At 37.9% G+C, this 19171-nt stretch overlaps 1 pseudogene; it reads right to left on the reverse strand.

Annotated features, from left to right (window-relative positions):
• Window positions 1-3124: 3124 nt before the first annotated feature.
• On the reverse strand, window positions 3125-11862 carry LOC119545212 (annotated as a pseudogene).
• Window positions 11863-19171: the final 7309 nt, after the last annotated feature.

The following is a 19171-nucleotide window of genomic DNA, read 5'->3' on the forward strand; positions in this document are numbered from 1 at the left end:
ATCAAAGCTCTAATCTGAACTGAATCTGGGTGTATGCATTCAGCCCTTGGGGAAACCTCTGGGGCCAACCCAGGACTGAAAGGTGTTTGTGTTTCTATTTAGAAATATGCATTCTTGGAGCTATTCTGAGCGTTCAGTGAAGATACATGGCAACCCTCTTCTGATATCTTATTTTAACAAAGACATGCTCTGCAGGAGCAAGGAAGATTTACCTTGACTGCTAGGTGTAAATAAACAACCCTCCATTGAAAATTCGGGGTGTACAAGCCTATTGTGATGTGTGGTTAAACCTAGTTGATCAATTCCTAAATGCCTTTCTCTAAACAGCCTCTTTATAAGTCTTTCTAGTAAGTCTTGAAGAGTTTCACTCTATCATTATACACAAATTGACACTTCTTTTTGTTTTTAAGAATAGCTATAGGTGTCATTTGCTTTAATAAGTAAATTTAGTTTACCTTCCTATAAGGGCAATATGTTTTTCTAAAAATTAGTTTTAATGAGATGTAATTTACAAACAATAAAATTCACCCATTTTAAGAGTGTAATTTGATGTCTTGACAAAGGTATACAGTGCTGTACTCTGACCACAATTAAGATACAGAATACTCCATCACCCCAAAAAGTTTCCTTATGCCAGCTTGTAGTCATTCCCTTCCCCCCACTCCCCAGGCAACACTGATCTGTTTTTTATTACCATGATTTTGCCTTACTTAGAATTCTATATAAATGTAGTCATAAATATGCAGTCTTTTACGTCTGGCTTCTTTCGCTTAGCGTGTCACCTTTGAGATTCATCAGTGTCTTTGCACGTATCACTAGTTATTCCATCTTATTGCTGAGTAGTATTCCATCATATAGATATACCACAATTTGTTTTTCCATTCACCAATCAATGGACTTTTGGATATTTCCAAATTGGAGCTATTATGAATAAAGCTACTATGAATATTTGAGTACAAGTCTTTGAGTACAATTGTTTTCATTTCTCTTGGGTAAATACCTAGGAATGAGATTTCAGGGATGTATGGTAAAGGTATTTTAGATTTAAGATTTCCCAACTATTTTTCAAAGCAGCAGCTGCTTCATGGCTTTGCCAAAAATTACTATTGTCTATTTTATTATTCTAGTGGTTTTCTGTCTTATCTTATTGTGGTTTTAATTTGCATTTTCCTAATGTATAATGATTTGGGGCACCTTTTCATGTGCTTATTTGCCAGTTTTTTATATTGTTTGGTGAAATGTCTCTTCTAGTTTTTTTGCCAATTTTTTTCTTGTGTTGTTTATCTTATTGAATTGTAAGAGATCTTCATATGTTCCAGCTTCAAGTCCTCTCTTTGAGATATGAATTTTGCAAGTATTTTCTCTAAGAGTGTGGCTTCCCTTTAATTTTCTTAACAGTGACTTAAGAAGAACAAATTTTTTTATTTTGAAGGTCAATTAATTGATTTTTCTTATGATTCATGTTTTTGTGTCCTATCTAAGAAAACTTCTTCTAGAAATTTTATAGTTTTATAGTTTACCTCTCACTTTTGCATTCATCCATGAAGCATTTCAAGTTAAATTTTTATAAATGATATGAGTCAAGTTTCATTTGTTTTATGTGGTAAAATTTTCATATTGATCTAGCACCCTTTAAGACTATCCTTTCCTGCACTGAACATTCCCCTTTGTCAAAAATCAGTTAACCACTTATGTGTGGGTCGATTTCTGAACTCAATAATTGTGTTCAATTGCTGTCATTCTACAAATATCACACTGCCTCGACTGCTATAGCTTTCTCATAAGCCTTGAAATCAGGTAGTGTAACTCTACAACTTTGTCTTCTTTTTCAAGATTTTTTTGGCTATTTAGGTCTTTTGCATTTCTATTTAAATCTTACAATCAGCTGGTATTTTCTACATAAAATCTCCTTGGATTTTGATCGAGAAAGCATTGAATCTACAGATAATTTGGGAGAGAATTAACACTTTAATAATAATGAGTCTGCCAATCCCTGAACGTATATACATCTCCTAAATAAGTATTTTTAAATTTCAACAATATTTTATTATTTTCAGTGTACAGGCCCTGCACTTATTTTATTAAATCATCCTTAATGATTTAATGTTTTTGATGATATTTTAAATTGTATTGATTTTTAATTTTAACTGCCAATTGTTCTTTGCTAGAATTTAGAAATAGTTTATTTTTATGTATTCATCTTGTGTCCTGAGATCTTGCTAACTCTCTTATTAGGTCTAGTAGCTTTTTTGTAGATTCTTTAGGAATTCCTGTGACATTTCCACCTCTTTTGGTTCAATCTGTATGCCTTTTATTCCTTTTTCTTCCCTTAATAAACCAGCTAGGACCTTCTATACGATGCTGAATAGAAGTGGTAAGACTGGACATCCTTGCCTTGTTTTTCATCTTAGGGGAAAAACATTTGGTCTTTCATCATTCAGCATAAATTTAGCTTTAACTTTTTTTGTAGATGCTCTATCTTTATTGAGGAAATTTCCTTCTTTTTGTAGTTTGCCATAATTTTTCATGAATTGGTGTTGAATTTTGTGAAATACCTTTTTTATATATATTGTGATTAAATGACTTTTTCCCTTTTTTCCATTAATGTGGTGAATTGTGTTGATTAATTTTTTAAAAAACAATCACTTTATTAAATATAGCAAATTTCACAAATACTTATTTAACATTTTGTAATCACTCGCCATTGAGAAACACATAAGATTGTGTACTAATTGTCTAAAGTAGACTGAAACTAGGCTGCCACAAAAAGCATGTGCATCATCAATTTATGACCAACTTTGGAATAAATCAGGTGAGCTCGGGAAGGATAGACCCTTCAGCCCCATCAACAATCTTGAGCCCAATGTATTTCAAGTATAACCCCAGAAGGCAACAATCTGAAGCACAGAGCACAAACTCTGCATCACATTTCCTGATAAGCCTTCAGCAAGGCTAGGGCCCCCAGTTACGGTGAATTACAGCAAGTCAAATTAACTAAAAGCTTATGTGAAAGCAATCGTTTCACTTTAGTTACTTAATCATTTGTTGTGGAAGATGATTCTGCTACTGGATCCAGCTGAAAAAGTAAAAAATGCTGCTTTTCTTCAAATCACAAGAAAGTAAACTACATTTCATTTTGGCTGGTAGAAGTATTTCGGACAATTTGTGCATCTGCCAAATGGAGTTTTTATCTGAATTCATCAGTTAAGAAAGTTTTCATTGTATAATAAGCAATTTTAGATTTTTCTGGAAATTAAACTCAGGAGCTCAGAGACAGAGGTATAAGAAGACAGAAGTTTTTTGTTGTTGTTGTTGTTGTTGTTGTTTTTAGTCACTGAATTAAGACTATGTCCTGGGTTCCAAAAAAAGCACAGAATTATTTTCATGGTAAGGAGCTGACTAGAGGCAAATATGAAAAGACTTGCTGGATTAAAAAAAAAAAAAGCATTTGGGCAGAAGACACCACATAATTAACTTTAGGGAGTTTCTTTGTAAAAGTCAAAAAATAAAATAAAATTGTAATAGCTTTAAAACCTTTTCTAAATCCTCTTAACTATTATTCCTCTAGAAGTTTGGAAGTAGGATGGAGTTCCTGCTCATCTTATTCTCTTCCCCTCTTATCGTCACTGCCTTCCATTCTCCTCTTTCACCTATATTTATATTTGTATTTATGCTTGTCAAGACCCAACGCAAACAATGATATGGAGACTGTGAGAGCAATGAGATGCTAGCAATGCATGAGTAGTAGGCACCACACAAAATGTTCCAGCATGGGTGCCGAGATGAACACATACAAAAATCAAAGGCAGACTGACTGCCAGGGGTGTAAATCACCCTGGCAACACAGGACATGACTCCTGGGGATGAGTCTGGATCCAGCATCGTGGGAGTGAGAATATCTTCTTGACCAAAAGGGGGATGCAAAATGAAATGAAATAAAGCTTCAGTGGCTGAGAAATTCCAAATGGAGTCGAGAGGTCACTCTGGTGGGAATTCTTATGCACTATAAAGATAACCCTTTTTAGGTTTTACTGTTTTGGAATAGCTAGAAGTAAATACCTGAAACTATCAAACTGCAACCCAGTAGCCTTGACTCTTCAAGATGAGTGTATAACAATGTAGCTTACAAGGCCTGACAGTGTGATTGTGAAAGCCTTGTGGATCCTACTCCCTTTATCCAGTGTATGGATGAATGAGTAGAGAAATGGGGACAAAAACTAAATGAAAAATAGGGTGGGATGGGGGGGTGTTTGGGTGTTCTTTTTCATTCTGATTCTGATTCTTTCTGGTGTAAGGAAAATATTCAAAAATAGATCGAGGTGATGAATGCATAACTATATGATGGTACTGTGAACAGTTGATTGTACACCATAGATGTTTGTATGGTATGTGAATATATCTCAATAAAACTGAATTTAATTTAAAAAAAGGAAAAAAAAATAAATATAAGATGTTAAAAAAAATCAAAGGCAGAACGTAACTAAATGCTATCTGAGGTAAATGCAAAGCACTGTAGAGAAGAGGTCACCTTGAGCAAAGTAATTTGATAAGGAGAGGAAGGCAGGGCAACGATAGGCAGCAAGTACAACCTGCATAAAGGCACAGCAGTGAGAACAAACACAACGTGTTCTTGGGGCATTCAGTAAAACAACTTGGTGGGAATGAAAAATAATGAAAAGTAAAACAGGATGTACAGGTTGTGAGCAGAATATTGAGAGCCTTTCAAAGGTTTGATATGGTAAGAAATTTGCTAAGAAATAGGAATGGCAAATGAGAGTGATGTTTTAGGAAGATTAATTTGGTAGCAGTGTCTAAGGTCTAGAGCAGTGCTGCCCAGCAGAAATGTAATGTAAGTCACATACGTAATTTAAAAATTTCTGGTAACCACATTGCAAAGACAAAAGGTGTGAAATTAATTGTAATATTTTATTTAACCCAGTATTTCCAAAATATTATAACTTCAACATGTAATCATTACAAAAATTAGTGAGATGTTTTACATTCTTTCTTTCATACTAAGTCTCAGAAGTCAGCTTAGTATTTTACATTTACAGTGCATCTCGATTCAGACCAGCCACATTTCACTGGGTCATGGCCAAGAGGTGAGTGCTGTGCTAAAGTTGCAACATAAATTTATAAGATTATGGAACTGGGTGAAGAAGGCCTAGATTATCATCCAGAGAATGAAGGAAGGGCAGAAGGCAGTACTGATGATGCCTGACAAACAGATTCCAGGCCTATGCCCAGGCTTGAGGCCAGGAAGGCTGTGATTGATTAGTGACATCTACCATGGTCACAGGATGGATTTTTAAAATAGTCTTGGAGGTTGAAATGATGGACACATTGATGACAGGGAGGGCAATTAGGAGGGAAAGTCTGAATTCAGAAAGAACACTTACTACAGATGAGGAAACTAGAATTGCCGGACTTGGCTCAAGGTTACATGTTGCTTATAGGGACCAAGAATCCCAAAGCCTGTGCTCTTAAACTACACCATGTTGCCTTGTTCAGAATTAAGGGAAGTGATGAGACAGTAAGTCCAAGTGTTTAAGAGGAGCTCATGTGAGAGGATAGAGATACTTAGGAGTCAAAAGCATAGAAAGAAGTCAAGAGAATGCACAAATTCTAAAGTGAATATAAAGAAAAGAACAAAGAACCAAGGACTACTCCTAAGTAAAGTCCCCTAATTAACTCAACTCTTACTGCCTTCTATAAGTTGTTTTTGACAATCTGTTACATTGATCTCTTCCCACAGTTTAAGTGGCTTCCGAAAGCCTCATTTTTTTCATCTGTAAAACGGGGACCATAACACCACCAACTTCCAAGGGTAGATCAAATAAAATAATGTATGGGAAACACTTCCCACAATGCTTGACACACAGTAGGCATTCAATAAAGATTAATTATTATTACTGGATTTTTTTTAGGAGGAATTTTTATTTATTTATTTTTACTTTTTTTAAAAATTCAGTTTTATTGAAATACAGTCACATACCATACAGTCATCCAAAGTGTACAACCAGTTGTTTATTGTACCATCATATAGTTGTGCACTCATCACCACAATTTTTGAACATTTTCATTACTCAAAAAAAAAAAAATAATAAGAATAAAAATAAAAGTAAAAAAGAACACCCAAAACATCCCAACCCCCTGTTCCCCACTATTATTCATTTACTTTTTGTCCCCATTTTTTTTACTCATCTGTCCATACGTTGGATAAAAAGAGTATGAGCCACAAGGTTTTCACAATCAAAAAGTCATACTGTATAAGCCATATAGTTATACAATCATCTTCAAGAATCAAGGCTACTGGGATGCAGTTCAACAGTTTCAGGTATTTTCTTCTAGATATTCCAATACATTAGAAACTAAAAAGCACTATCTGTATAATGCATAAGAATAACCTCCAGAATTACCTCTCAACTCTGTTTGAAATCTCTCAGTCACTGAAACTTTATTTTGTTTCATTTCTCTTCCCCATTTTGGTCAAGAAGGCTTTCTCAAACCCACGATGGTGGGTCTAGGCTCATCCCCAGAAGTCATGTCCCACATAGCCAGGGAGACTTACACCTCTGGGAGTCATGTCCCACATAGGGAGGAGGGCAGCAAGTCCACAAGCCCAGCTGGCTTAGAGAGACATGCCACATTTGGGGTAACAAAAGAGGTTTTCTGGGGTTGACTCTTTTTTTTTTACCCCCTTGGAAGAATGATTTTTTTTATTTTATTTTGAAATAAATTCAAAGTTACAGGAACAGTTGCAAAAACAATACAAACCCCGTACACAGCATACCCTGACCCCCCTCCCCTGTTACCCCAATCCACCAACTTTAACATGCTGTCACACTGCCATTTCTTTCTTTCCCTCCCTTCCTCCCTCCCTCCCTATCTATTATCCATCATCTATTGCTCTGTCTTCTGAACATATGAGAGCTAGCTGCACAAACACTATAATTCACACATACAATCCCCATGAACAGGGCATTCTTTTATGCAATCCCATTAAGTGCAGCTAAGAAGTTCAAGAAATTCAACATTGATACAAAGCTTACATTCTATATTTCCTTTTTTTTTTTTCTTATGTCCCAACTGTGTCCCCTTGAGCCTCCTGTCCTCCATCCTCAGATCCCATCCAGGATCATCCTTGGCATTCAATTGTCACTGCCTATTTAGACTGTCTTTTTTTTTTTTTTTTCAAATGTGGAAACATATATACAGCCTAAATCTTCCCATTCCACCCCCTCCCTAGCATTCCATTAGTGGGATTAATCACATTTAGAATGTTGTAATGCTATCACCTTCCCACCATCCATTACTAGAAGTTTCTCTTCACCGCAAACAGCAACCCTACACTCATTTCTTAACTCCCCATTGCCCTTTCCCCCACTTCTCGTAACCCATACTCTACTTTTCATCTCTATGGTCATATTCTCTGATAATTTCTTTTGTTTACTGTGGGGCTTAAATTTAACCTCTTAAATCCATAACAATCTTGGTTTTCTTTGATACCAACTTAACTTCCATAGGACACATAAACTATGTTCCTATACTCCTCCATTCCCCCACCTTTATATAGTTCTTGTCAAAAATTACATATTTTACATTGAGTCCAAAACCACTGATTTGTTATTAGAGTTTGTGTATTTTATATCATGTAGGAAGTAAATAGTGAAGTTACAAATAAAAAATTATTGACTTCTATTTGTATTCCATTGTGGTCAGAGAATGTGCTTTGAATATATTCAATTGTTTTTTTTTTTTAATTTATTGAGGCTTGTTTTATGTCCCAGCAGATGGTCTATTCTGGAGAAAGAGCTGTGATTACTAGAGAAAAATGTATGTCCTGGTGATTTGGGAGGTAAGGTTTTATATATGTCTGTTAAAATTCTCTATATCTCTCTCTCCTTTCTTTGTTTCTCTGTCGGTAGGGCTCCCTTTAGTATCTGAAGTAGGGCAGGTCTTTTATTGGCAAAATCTCTCATCATTTGTTTGTCTGTGAAAAATTTAAGCTCTCCCTCAAATTTGAAGGAGAGTTTTGCTGGATAAAGTATTCTTGGTTGGAAATTTTCTCTCTCAGAATTTTAAATATGTCATGCCACTGCCTTCTCACCTCTATGGTGGCCACTGAGTAGTCACAACTTAGTCTTATGTTGTTTCCTTTGTATGTGGTGAATTGCTTTTCTCTTGCTGCTTTCAGAACTTGCTCCTTCTCTTCAGTATTTGAGAGTCTGATCAGAATATGTCTTGGCATGGGTTTATTTGGATTTATTCTATTTGGAGTTCGCTGGGCATTTATGCTTTGTGTATTTATATTGTGTAGAAAGTTTGGGAAGTTTTCCCCAACAATTTCTTTGAATACTCTTTCTGGACCTTTACCCTTCTCTTCCCCTTCTGGGACACCAATGAGTCTTAAATTTGGACGTTTTATTTTATCTATCATATCTCTGAGATCCATTTTGATTTTTTCAATTTTTTTCCCCATTCTTTCTTTTGTTCTTTCATTTTCTGTTCTGTGGTCCTCTAGGACACTGAGTCATTGTTCAACTTCCTCTAATCTTGTATTATGAGTATCCAGAGTCTTTTTAATTTGGCCAACAGTTTCTTTTATTTCCATAAGATCTTCTATTTATTTACTCTTGCAATTTCTTCTTTATGCTCTTCTCGGGTCTTCCTTATATCCTTTATATCCTGTGCCATGCTCTCATTCTTTGATTGTAGTTCTTTGATTAATTGTGCCAAGTACTGTGTCTCTTCTGATCGTTTGATTTGGGTGTTTGGGATTGGGTTCTCCATATCATCTGGTTTTATCATATGCTTTAAGATTTTCTGTTGCTTTTGGCCTCTTGGCATTTGCTTTGCTTGAAAGGTTTCTTTCAAGTTATAAAAAATACCAATCTAATTTTTCAGATCTACAACTTGGTGGCATTCACTTTCTCTAATTAACCAGCAGATGGTGTCTGCAAGTTACCTATTTCCCTCAAGTCAGTTCTCCTCAACTTTATCTTTGTGGTGTGTGGGGAAATTATTTGTGGGGTTCAATTGGTGGACTCAGTTTGGGTGTGTTGTTGGTGCTGTCTGCCCTGAATGTGGGGCATGTGTCTGGGTGGTTAGGGAGGCAGGGCAGCTTTAATATTCAAACCTCTCAGGTGTTCCTGGAGATTCAAGGCTGTTGCAAGAGTCTAAGCCTTCATTTCAGTCTTGCCACAGATTTTCTCTACCGCTGACCCACAAGTCCCCGGCATTGATGTAGGATCCCTGGGATTTCCGAGCGGGCCCCCCTTCTCAGCTGTGATCTTCCAGGACCTCTGCTGAGGGAAGGCTGTGCTACGTCACAAGTGCACACTGTCCCTCAAGGGAAGCCCTGGGCTGCCAGGCCGTGCAGGGGTGCTCCCAGCCTGATGCAAAAATGGCTGAATGGCGCATCTCCCTCCCCCTCCCCCTTTTCGCACAGCTCTGCCTTCCCAGCTCTGGGACAATGAGCTGTGGGTGCACCCAAGGCCACTGTCCATGGCCGATATTGTGGCATGTGTGCAGTGCCATGAGATACGCTCCCTGTCAACTGGGTTTCCTGGTGCGGCTCTGGGCTGTGGGTCCAGCCCCAGGCAGGAGTGTTGCCAGCATGCCAGGGAGCCGGCTGTAAGCAATGCGGTTTCTTCCTCCTTTTGGTTCTCCCCTCTGCCCCCTTGGCCCTGAGGCAATCAGCAGTGGGCTATCCTCCATGCCAGACAGCGTGAGGTTGGCACAGCCCGCTCCTGCTGTGCTTTACTGCACAGTTCTCCCTGTTGTAACTGCAGCTGCTCCTGGATTTTTTTTTTTTTAAAAGAACTAGTCCATCTCCAAACACCAGCCCCTGGTTTCCCCACACTGCAGCACGGCTGCAGGACTTTCAGCCAGCTTACTCACTTGTTTCAGAATGCAGACTCCTGGTTTCACCAAGTGCACGGTCCCTGTGGTTTTAGCAGACCTTGTCCATCTGGTGCATCACTGGAAGTATTCTGGGTCACTTCCTGGTTTTTATCTAGTATTTTTCACAGAGATGTTTTTTTGCCCTGTCTCACCTAGCTGCCATCTTAGGTTCTCTCATTACTGGATTTTTATATACCTCCCTATTTCATAGTTGTCATTACCACACAATTTGGCATTAATAGTAACAGTATATAATGCTATGGCAATAAAAGTAATCTTTATATATCTTATATAGTTTGGAAAATTTCACATACACATCATTACATGTATAAATTGCCTCATATTACAGAGGAAGCTCTGAGATGTGAAGTAATTTGCCCAAGCTCACATGAACAAAAGGTGGTGAACCAAATTTCAGAGAACAAATCTCTAGGCTCCATAGCCATAGACTCCTTTTGGATACGTCATTATCTGGTTCAAAGAAGAGATGCGACTCTCAAATTACATTGTTTTATGGCAGGATTGTTTCTTACTGTTCTTATATATCTCACATTGTTCTTATCATGTTCAAAAATACATTTTGAAAAATTCCTGAAAGAATTGCCCTAAACTGAATGTAAAAATCTGATTATCTTACAAGTGTCTGGGTGATTCCTTTAAGCTAGTCCCATAATATACTTTGTAACTTAATTATGAAAATGGCATTTCACAAATTATATAGATCCCTTGAAGAAAGGCTGCATTTTAATGATGCCTGTTATTCAATTCCATGCATCTAAAATAGTCTACAAATGACATTAAATTTGGTATTGTATATTATTTCTGGTTATCCTACTGCCATTTAGCCTCAGAATCTAAGATTAGAAGTAATTTATATGGCAATTCACCTATCTTCAATTCCTTGATTAAAAAAAGAAAACTAACTTAAATATGTGTAAAAAATCCAAAAACAATACAAAGTAAAGCAGAACAAAACAGAAACAAAGTTTCGATATACCACAACCTGAAAATTCCATAACCTAAAGAGGAGAGAGATGGTCCCCAGTAAATCACAGATGTCTTTGTCCATGACATCTGAAATCCATGTATCTAAAACTTGCTTGGGACTATTTACCAGACATTATTAGTCACAAACTTTTCACTGTTGGTAGAAGGCAAAGGGTACGTGGAAAGATTCAGTTCCTCTAAACCCAACAGAAGCCGATCCAGATTGGAGTCACTCGCGGTTTTTCCTTTATCCTCGGGAAGTTCCTCTAATTCCCCGGAGAGCTCCAAATTCAAGCGAGCTCATTTCTCCTGCATTCCCCGAACATGTTCCATCTGTTCAATAGCACATTCATTTCCAAATGCTTGCAGTTCTCCAGAGTGGAAATCACTCAAAAGTCTCGGGAGCCCTCTCTCCATCTCCGGGACATGGGAGACATCGGAGAGAAAGGTATGCTTCAAGAGGAGTGACCGAGCACATTTTCATTTCTGCCCACTCTTCTCTTTCATCACTCCTTGTAACTTTGGACGCTGTGAAGCTGGCTGCACTGCAGGGTTTGAAAGCCCTCTGTTTTTACTAATTGGAATGGCTCTTTTTTTTTTTCCTGCATTAACACCCTGCATAAGGTGGACACTAAAAGATTTAGAACTCCTCCTCTTCACTTTCCACTCTTGCATCGTTTTAAGTTCTCTATTGCACCACTGGCAGCTTCTTACCACCCTCCAGTTTCGAGCGCCAGGGAGCCGCAGTCTCCAAGCTGCACCACCGGGGTCCGTCTTGACTTCCCTCGGACCCCTGCCCCAGTCAGCTGGCGCGATGACCCTTTGCCACCCACAGCCCAGCAGTGGCCAGAGGAGGGTGATGACAGGGAGCTAAAGGAGGGGTGCGGTGGGGGCCTTTGTTTCCACTTCATACCTGAGAAAGAAGGAGTCGGGGTCCCCTTCCTTAGCCTGCAAAGACCCCGGAGCCGCCGCAGCAGCCCCGGCTTGTGTCAGATCGCGACCCCGGCCCCTTCGCAGCTTCTGTAGATTGATTTTTGAGTTAAATCAACTTTGCATTCCTATATAAGGTATACTTGTTCGTGATGTATTATCCTCTGATATGTATTTTGGAATTCAATTTCCTGATGTTTTGTTAAGACTTTTGACTCCTTTTGAGGTCTAGAAATGTTTGGCCTATATTTTTCTTTCCTTATAATAACCTTGTCAGCTTTTGTTCTCAGGGTTTTGCTGGTTCTCATAATACAGTTGAGAAGTATTTCCTCTTCCTTTTTCCTGAAAAGGTTTGTGTAAGATTGGTATTATTTCTTCTTTAGATTTTTTTATTATTATTATCAGAGAAGTTGTGGGTTTATAGAACAATCATGAATAAAGAACAGGATACCCAAATATCACCCCACCAACACTTCTTTAGATTTTTTATAGAAATCACAAGTGAAACTATCTGGGCTTGAGTTTCCTTTTTTGAGGTTTTTAAATTACAAACTCATTTGAGCAGCTAGAGGGCTATACAGATTTTCTATTCTTCTAGTTTTCATAAGTTATGTTTTCCAAGAAATTTCCCCATCTTATCTAAGTGGTCAAATTTATTGGCATAAATCTCATAATATTCCTTCATTATCCTTCTGTCTATAGGATTTGTATTGATGTTCCTTCTTTTATTCCTGATATTTGTAATTTTCCTTTTCTCCTTTTATCAGTCTTCCTCAGGACTTATTAATCTCTTCAAAGAACCAAATTTGGCTTTAACAATTTTATCTATTGTTCTGTTTTATCTTTCTTATTTCTGCTCTTATTCTTTCCTTCTGCTCACTTTTTGCTTAATTGCTTCTCTTTTTTTCTAGCTTCTTAAGGTGAGAACCCAGATCACTGATTTTAAACCTTACTTCTTTTCTCATATAATCATTTCAGGCTATAAATTTCCCCCTAAGCACTGCTTTAGCAACATCTCACAAATTTTGGTGTTTTCATTATCATTCTGTTTGAAATATTTTTTAATTTCCCTAGGGATTTCGTCAACTCATGGGTTATTTAAAGGTACATTACTTAATATCCGAAACATTTGAGCTTTGTTTTGTAATTAACATTTTATCATTAATTATTTCTAATTTTATTCTGCTACAGTCAGAGAACATAGTCTTTATGATTTCAGTCTGAATTTTGACACATATTTTATGGCCTAGCAGATAGTCTGTGTTGGTGAACATTCCATGTGCACCTGGAAAGAATGTGTCCTCTGCTATGGGGTTAGAGTTCTCTAAACATCAGTTAGGTCAAGTTGGCTGCTACTATTGTTCAAATCTTCTACATTGATGCTGATTTTGTTTGTTTGCTTGTTTTCTTGTTCTATCAATTACTGAACGAGGGAGGTTAGAATCCCCAACTATAATTGTGGTTTTGTTTACTTCTCCTTTCAGTTCTTTCAGTTGTTGTTTTTGATAGGCCTTGCCAAGCCTTTCTTTGTTTTCATGCAGCCCAGCCTCAGCCAAGGGACAAAAGGAAATTCCTCCATGAAACTTTCTGGTGCCTCTTTCCTCCCTTCTTCCCCAGAGCCTCCTCTCTGGTTCCTTGTTCCCCAAATCCCAACCTCCTCAGCTGCTTCAGAAGTTCCCTGCTGTCTACTCAGGTTCCGTGTTCTGTTGTTCAAAGAATGCCCCCAGGAAGAAAACAAGGAAATTTGGAGCTCACCTCACTGATTTCCCTTCTCTCAAGAAATACAGCCCATGCTATCTGTTGTCCAATGCCTAAAAATAACTGCTACATACATTTTGTTCAACTTTAGCATTGTTTGTGGTAGGAAGGAAAGTGCAAAATCAGTTATTTCTTCTTGGCCAGATGTGAAAATCCAAAACATTCAGAGTTCTAAAGAAGAAGAATTATTTTATTCTTTCTTGCTTAATCCATAAGTGTTTAATATGAATCCTGTTAGAATAAAACACTAAAATGTTGAGCTCATGCCAACTCAGTAAGAAAGAAACTCTCTTGATCATTCATTTTAAACAAGGAGTCATCTCTCTCTAAAATAAACAGAATTCAGCTTGATCCAGGAAATGGGATATCTTGTATTAAGAGAACAGTCTTCCTCCTTCACCTCTCACGCTGATATGTGGAGGATTAGGGAGAGAGCTGGTTCCAGACACCACCAGTGGTTGAGAAATAGAAATTCTTTCTGACTCAGCCACCCTGATGCCGTCTTGTTCCTTGGAAAGATGGCTGCATGTGAGTGTGTGTAGGTGGGTAGGTGTGGGTTGCGTGTTTTAGAGGGAGGATGAATTAATGAGCTGGATAGACAAAGAGCTCCAATATTGAGAGCCTAGGCCTACAGTGGCATGGAATTATAACAAACATTGCACTGGGGAGAAAGATTTCCAAAACTTCAGAAAACACTCATGGACAGTCATTTGGTGGGGGGGCAACCCTAAGGGGCTAAACTGCTTTCCATTTTGAAACAAGGATTGTAGCAGGCTTCTAGGACCTCTCCTCCTGAAACAGCATTCAGTGGAACAAAGCTCTTATACTAATTTTTGATGTTATCATGAGAGGAAGTAAGAAATCCAGAGAGAGAAGAAAGACATTTTCATGATGGATAGAATGTGGATTCAGAATCAATTTTATTATCAGAAGAAATATGACTTCATCTTCTAATCCAAGCTGGTGAAACAAGAAGTAGCATTACACGTGTACTGTACTTTCCTGTCTCTGTCTGTTTTTGCTCAGTTTTTTCCCTAGCCTGAAATGCCCTTCTCAAGACCAGGTTACAAGCCTTCACTCCTACACAGTTTGCCTTAAACTGTTCAAGTTAAAAGTCACCTCTTCCTCTTTTGAATTCCAAATGTACTTTATCTCTTCATTAGTTGTGGCAATTGTCACTTCCAATATTCTATTATTCTTATGGGATATAAATATCTCCCTCACACAACCCTAGGCTTCTCTGGATCACAGACTGCAAATCACTTGTGTTTATATGCTCGGAATGCTTTGCAAATAAGAGGAACTCAAAAAGGGTTTGTTTGCTAAAACGAATGAATAAATGAATGAATGAAAATATTGGCTCCAAACCCAAGCTAGTACATTTTCTTCATGGGGCATATTCTCTCTCAGAAGAAACGTGATTCCCAAATATCCAAACAAGTTTATATTTGCTGCAGAACACATCAGCTTCTTCTGTCTAGCCCATGTGACTGAAAAAATAACAAACTTTTCAAATACATATAAATTCTGTATGTTGAAGTGGCAAATTACTACAAACTTCTCCACCATCAATAAAACTCCAAAAATAAATATTGAACAAATGACACTGTAATATACCATGTTGATTACTTATCATATCTGTCTGGGTGAATTATAAATCTAACTGGTTAATGACATACTGTTGGCTATTTATCCTTCTCCACCCTATAACCTATTCCCTTTCAGCCTAGTAGTTTTGTTCTCACTATCTGACTCTGCTGCTGGTTTCCACTTACCAGATCCTCCTAGCCAGGGGTAAACATTTCCCTGTCTCCACCTGCAGGCTCTGAATATAGGACATAGGGTGATTGTGTCCTAACTGGTTGTAACTGGCAATCAGGTATTACAGAAGCAAGAGGCAAGATTACTGCTGGCTACTGTCCAAATTGGAACAAGGTTCAGGACATCTATCTAAGCTTGGAAGAGACTGCTTGTTGGCAATTTCCAAAACAGTTAGGCAACAAACCTAGATAAAGTTGAACAGGTGGTAGACTTGGTGGGAGCTGCAGGAAATAGCAGGTAAAGGACACCCAGCCTCTAGGAACATTGAGATATCTGCGGGGATTCAATCACTAAAGAAATTAAGAACCACATCCCCAAACTTAGTCAAACCTAATCTTGCATGACCTTGTTCCTAGTGTGTTTACGCTAATTACTAGGGGACACTTGTCTGTATATCATTCTGGGCTCCCATCTGCCGGACCCTTAAACTCAGGGGGGATGGTGTGTTTTATTTCTTCTATTCTATTATACTTGAGATAATGTAAAGTAACATTGCCCTATTCAAAATTATTTCCATGGGAGACTATATATTTTTCTTATCTGTTGATATAATAACTCTTTTTCATATCTGGTTACATTTGGTTTATATTTTGGGGTTCCGAATAAAAATTTCATTAGGAAAAAGAGTTCTACTTCTAATGGTAGTAGGATGTAAAAATGGTATTAAAAACTTTTAAAATAACTTTTACAGACCAATCATAAAAGTAAGGAAGGCCATCTACCAAATTATTCCTGAGAAACTGTATAGTAAATTCAAAGTTTCCTTGGGAATACCAGACTACATTGGCATTCAATTTTGTGATACTCGTTTCTGCTTTGTTGTATCGTATATTATATGGAAAATACAGCAAAGGAGTAAAGAGGCTAACGAAATTTGTAAGTAGTATGGCATGTATCTCCAGAGCAAATTAAAGTTCTCTAAAGCAGAAATAATCTCTAATTGTCTCCAAGGCTGAAAAACCAGAGGCATAGTGTTTTTAGAGCAATAAAAGAGCCAGATGGCAGTTATTTCAAACCCTATACTTTATAGATGAGGAAACTGAGCCATGAAATAATTAATGGTATGGCAGAGCTCAGAGTTGAGGTTTCCAGACTCCAAGTGCATTCCATTGTTCATGACACCATGACTGCCATATAGTCTATCAAAAGTCAGGTACCATGAGCCCCAGTGTGCAAATAAAAAGATCAAGAAGATCTAGGAGGTGCTGTAGAGAGGGAAATAAGAGCACTAGGGTCTGAGAGAACTGTGTTCAAGTTACTATACCTCCCTTGGCCTAAATTAATTCGTCTCTAAAAAGAGGTCTAATCTTTCCCTCAAAGGGCTATTTTGAGGATTGAAAATGCAGTAATGCATATGAGATCTCTATCACTACATTTGGAGCACAGTATGCACAAAATTAATGCTAGTGTCCACCCCTTTTTCAATCACATCAGCATACAAATTGGATTCAAGCTCAAACAATATCAACTAGAAAAAACAAGCACCAATAGTTGAGAGACAATGACATGTGGGCGTTTTAGTCAGGACACTTTGTGGGGAGTAAGGCAGGTTGGACCTGTCCTCCTCCGTGTCAGCTGGCAGGTGAGTAATGAGAAGGGCATGGGTAGCTCTGCTCCAAGTTCTGTATCAAGGAATGGTGCATGCCAGGCTCAGCCTGGTTGCCAGCCTGCATATTAATCTTGATGCCTTCCCACTCATTCACCCAAAGCAGGCTCAGTCCTCTTTTAGTTTCCAGAACCAATCTTGATGTGGAATCAGATGTGCTCTGATGACTCCAACTCTACATTTGGCTGCCAGCCAAACCCTGTCCTGATGCCCCAGTCTTGGTGACTCAGTTCTACTTGTTCTCTTAATTGATTCTTTTTCCCACTAACCTTTTACTTTTCTACTTTTCCCTGGCTTCCTTATCACTCTGCCACACATACCTGATGGGAAGCCCGCTAGCAGTTCACCTTGGACCCTGTGGTAGTAAAAAATTACAATGGCTGTCCGGCTCACAGTGATTTTCAAAAAGGCCATGCCTATATTACCCATCCTGGACTTTAGCTAGGCCTGAATGACCCAAGGGAAGAGGCAGCTGACCTCATCAGGTTTTCTTCTCTGGGAATTTTGAGAACTTAAACTGAGACTGAATCTGATAAGAGCTGCTGAGTCATCTCCGGCAATGTTCAAAAGAGAAGCCCACAAGCTCTCCCTGTTTCTGAAGGACAGACCCTATTACCATCCTTTCTGAGATTTGGGTATTCAGCTCTTCCTTCTGTTGCAAACTTCCATGATAAATCTAATTTTTACTTAAGTGATGAAAGGTGAGTTTCTGTTGCTTGCATCCACATGAGTCTTCTCTAGGACAGACCTAAATTGTTAACTACTTAACTGAATTCACTGGGTCCCACTCCTGGTCCAGGAACTCTCTCTTCATCAGCTCATGCAGCCGGGTCAAATTCTAAGGCAAAACTGGTGTTTAATATTCATCTTTGTCCTAGATTCTCCATAGGGCCATAAGTTTTGGAAATTACTCCAGGAATAGTAATTTCTTTGATCATATTCATCTACTCCTCCATATATCCATCCATCCATTCATCCATCCATCCATCCAGAGTGAATATGTACTGCACACCACACTGTCCATGATCCCAGGATTACAAAAATATAACAGACACCATCCCTGCTTTTCAACATCATAAACCAGTGGAGGAGGCTGCCGTGCTAACAAATGATCTCTGTACAAGGGCTAAGAGCTATAATGGAAGTATAAATATTGAGAGATGAAAGCACAGAGGGGGAGCAAGTAAATATCCTCAGAGAAGGGATCAGGAAAGGCTTTACAGGATAGCTAATCTTTAAAGTGAATATTGGAGAATGAGGATGAGTTCATGAAGACAATAAGTGTTCTGATTTAAGAGAACACTTCAGGAATGGCAACTGTGTTTACTATTAAACCTAGCAATCCCATTTCTAGGATTTATCCTACAGATGTATTTCCACATGTAACAAATAACTTACATACAATCATTGCACCATGGTTTGCAAGAGTAAACCAAATGTAAATTAATAGAAAACTGGTTAAATTATGGTGTATCACTTGATGGAACACTATGCAACTGTAAAAACAAATGATGTGCCAATATGAAAAGATCTTCAAGATACTATGCTAAGTCAAACAAGGTTTAGAACATACTACTTTTTGTTTTAAAAGGGGCAAAATGAGAATATATATCCTTATTTGTTCACATTATATTTAAAAACTATGTATGTTGCATATATCTGATGAAAGTGGTTACTATCTCTTGGGTATGGGGTGGTCAGAACTGGAACTATGGTGAAAGAGGTGGGAGTGGGGCTTTTTCCTGAACAATTTTATATTTTTTGTATTTTTGAACTATGTGAAAGTATTATTCATTCAAAACTATAGATAGGTTTTCAAAAAATACATCACAAAAATACTAAAATTTGATACAGGGCTCAAGACAACACATTTTTTAAAAAAAACTGCTCCAGGGATCAGAAATTTGCTGGCAAAATAAATAAGAGGACAATATTTTGCTTCCTTTCTCTCTTATGTGGGTAGTAATACTTGAATAGCTAGCTATTCACAGCAATTAAATGATATGAGAATAGGCTTCTTTAAAAACACAGACATGAGTGGAGATCTGTGGCTGGTAGGAAAGCAAAACATAAACAGGGAAATCTACCTTACAGATTTGGAAACAGAATTTTTATTCCTTCTTATGTGGGTGTATTTATTCAATTTATATAACACTCCTTCTG

This window comes from Choloepus didactylus, chromosome 10, assembly GCF_015220235.1.
Source record: "Choloepus didactylus isolate mChoDid1 chromosome 10, mChoDid1.pri, whole genome shotgun sequence".
NCBI classification, from domain to species: Eukaryota; Metazoa; Chordata; class Mammalia; order Pilosa; family Megalonychidae; genus Choloepus; species Choloepus didactylus.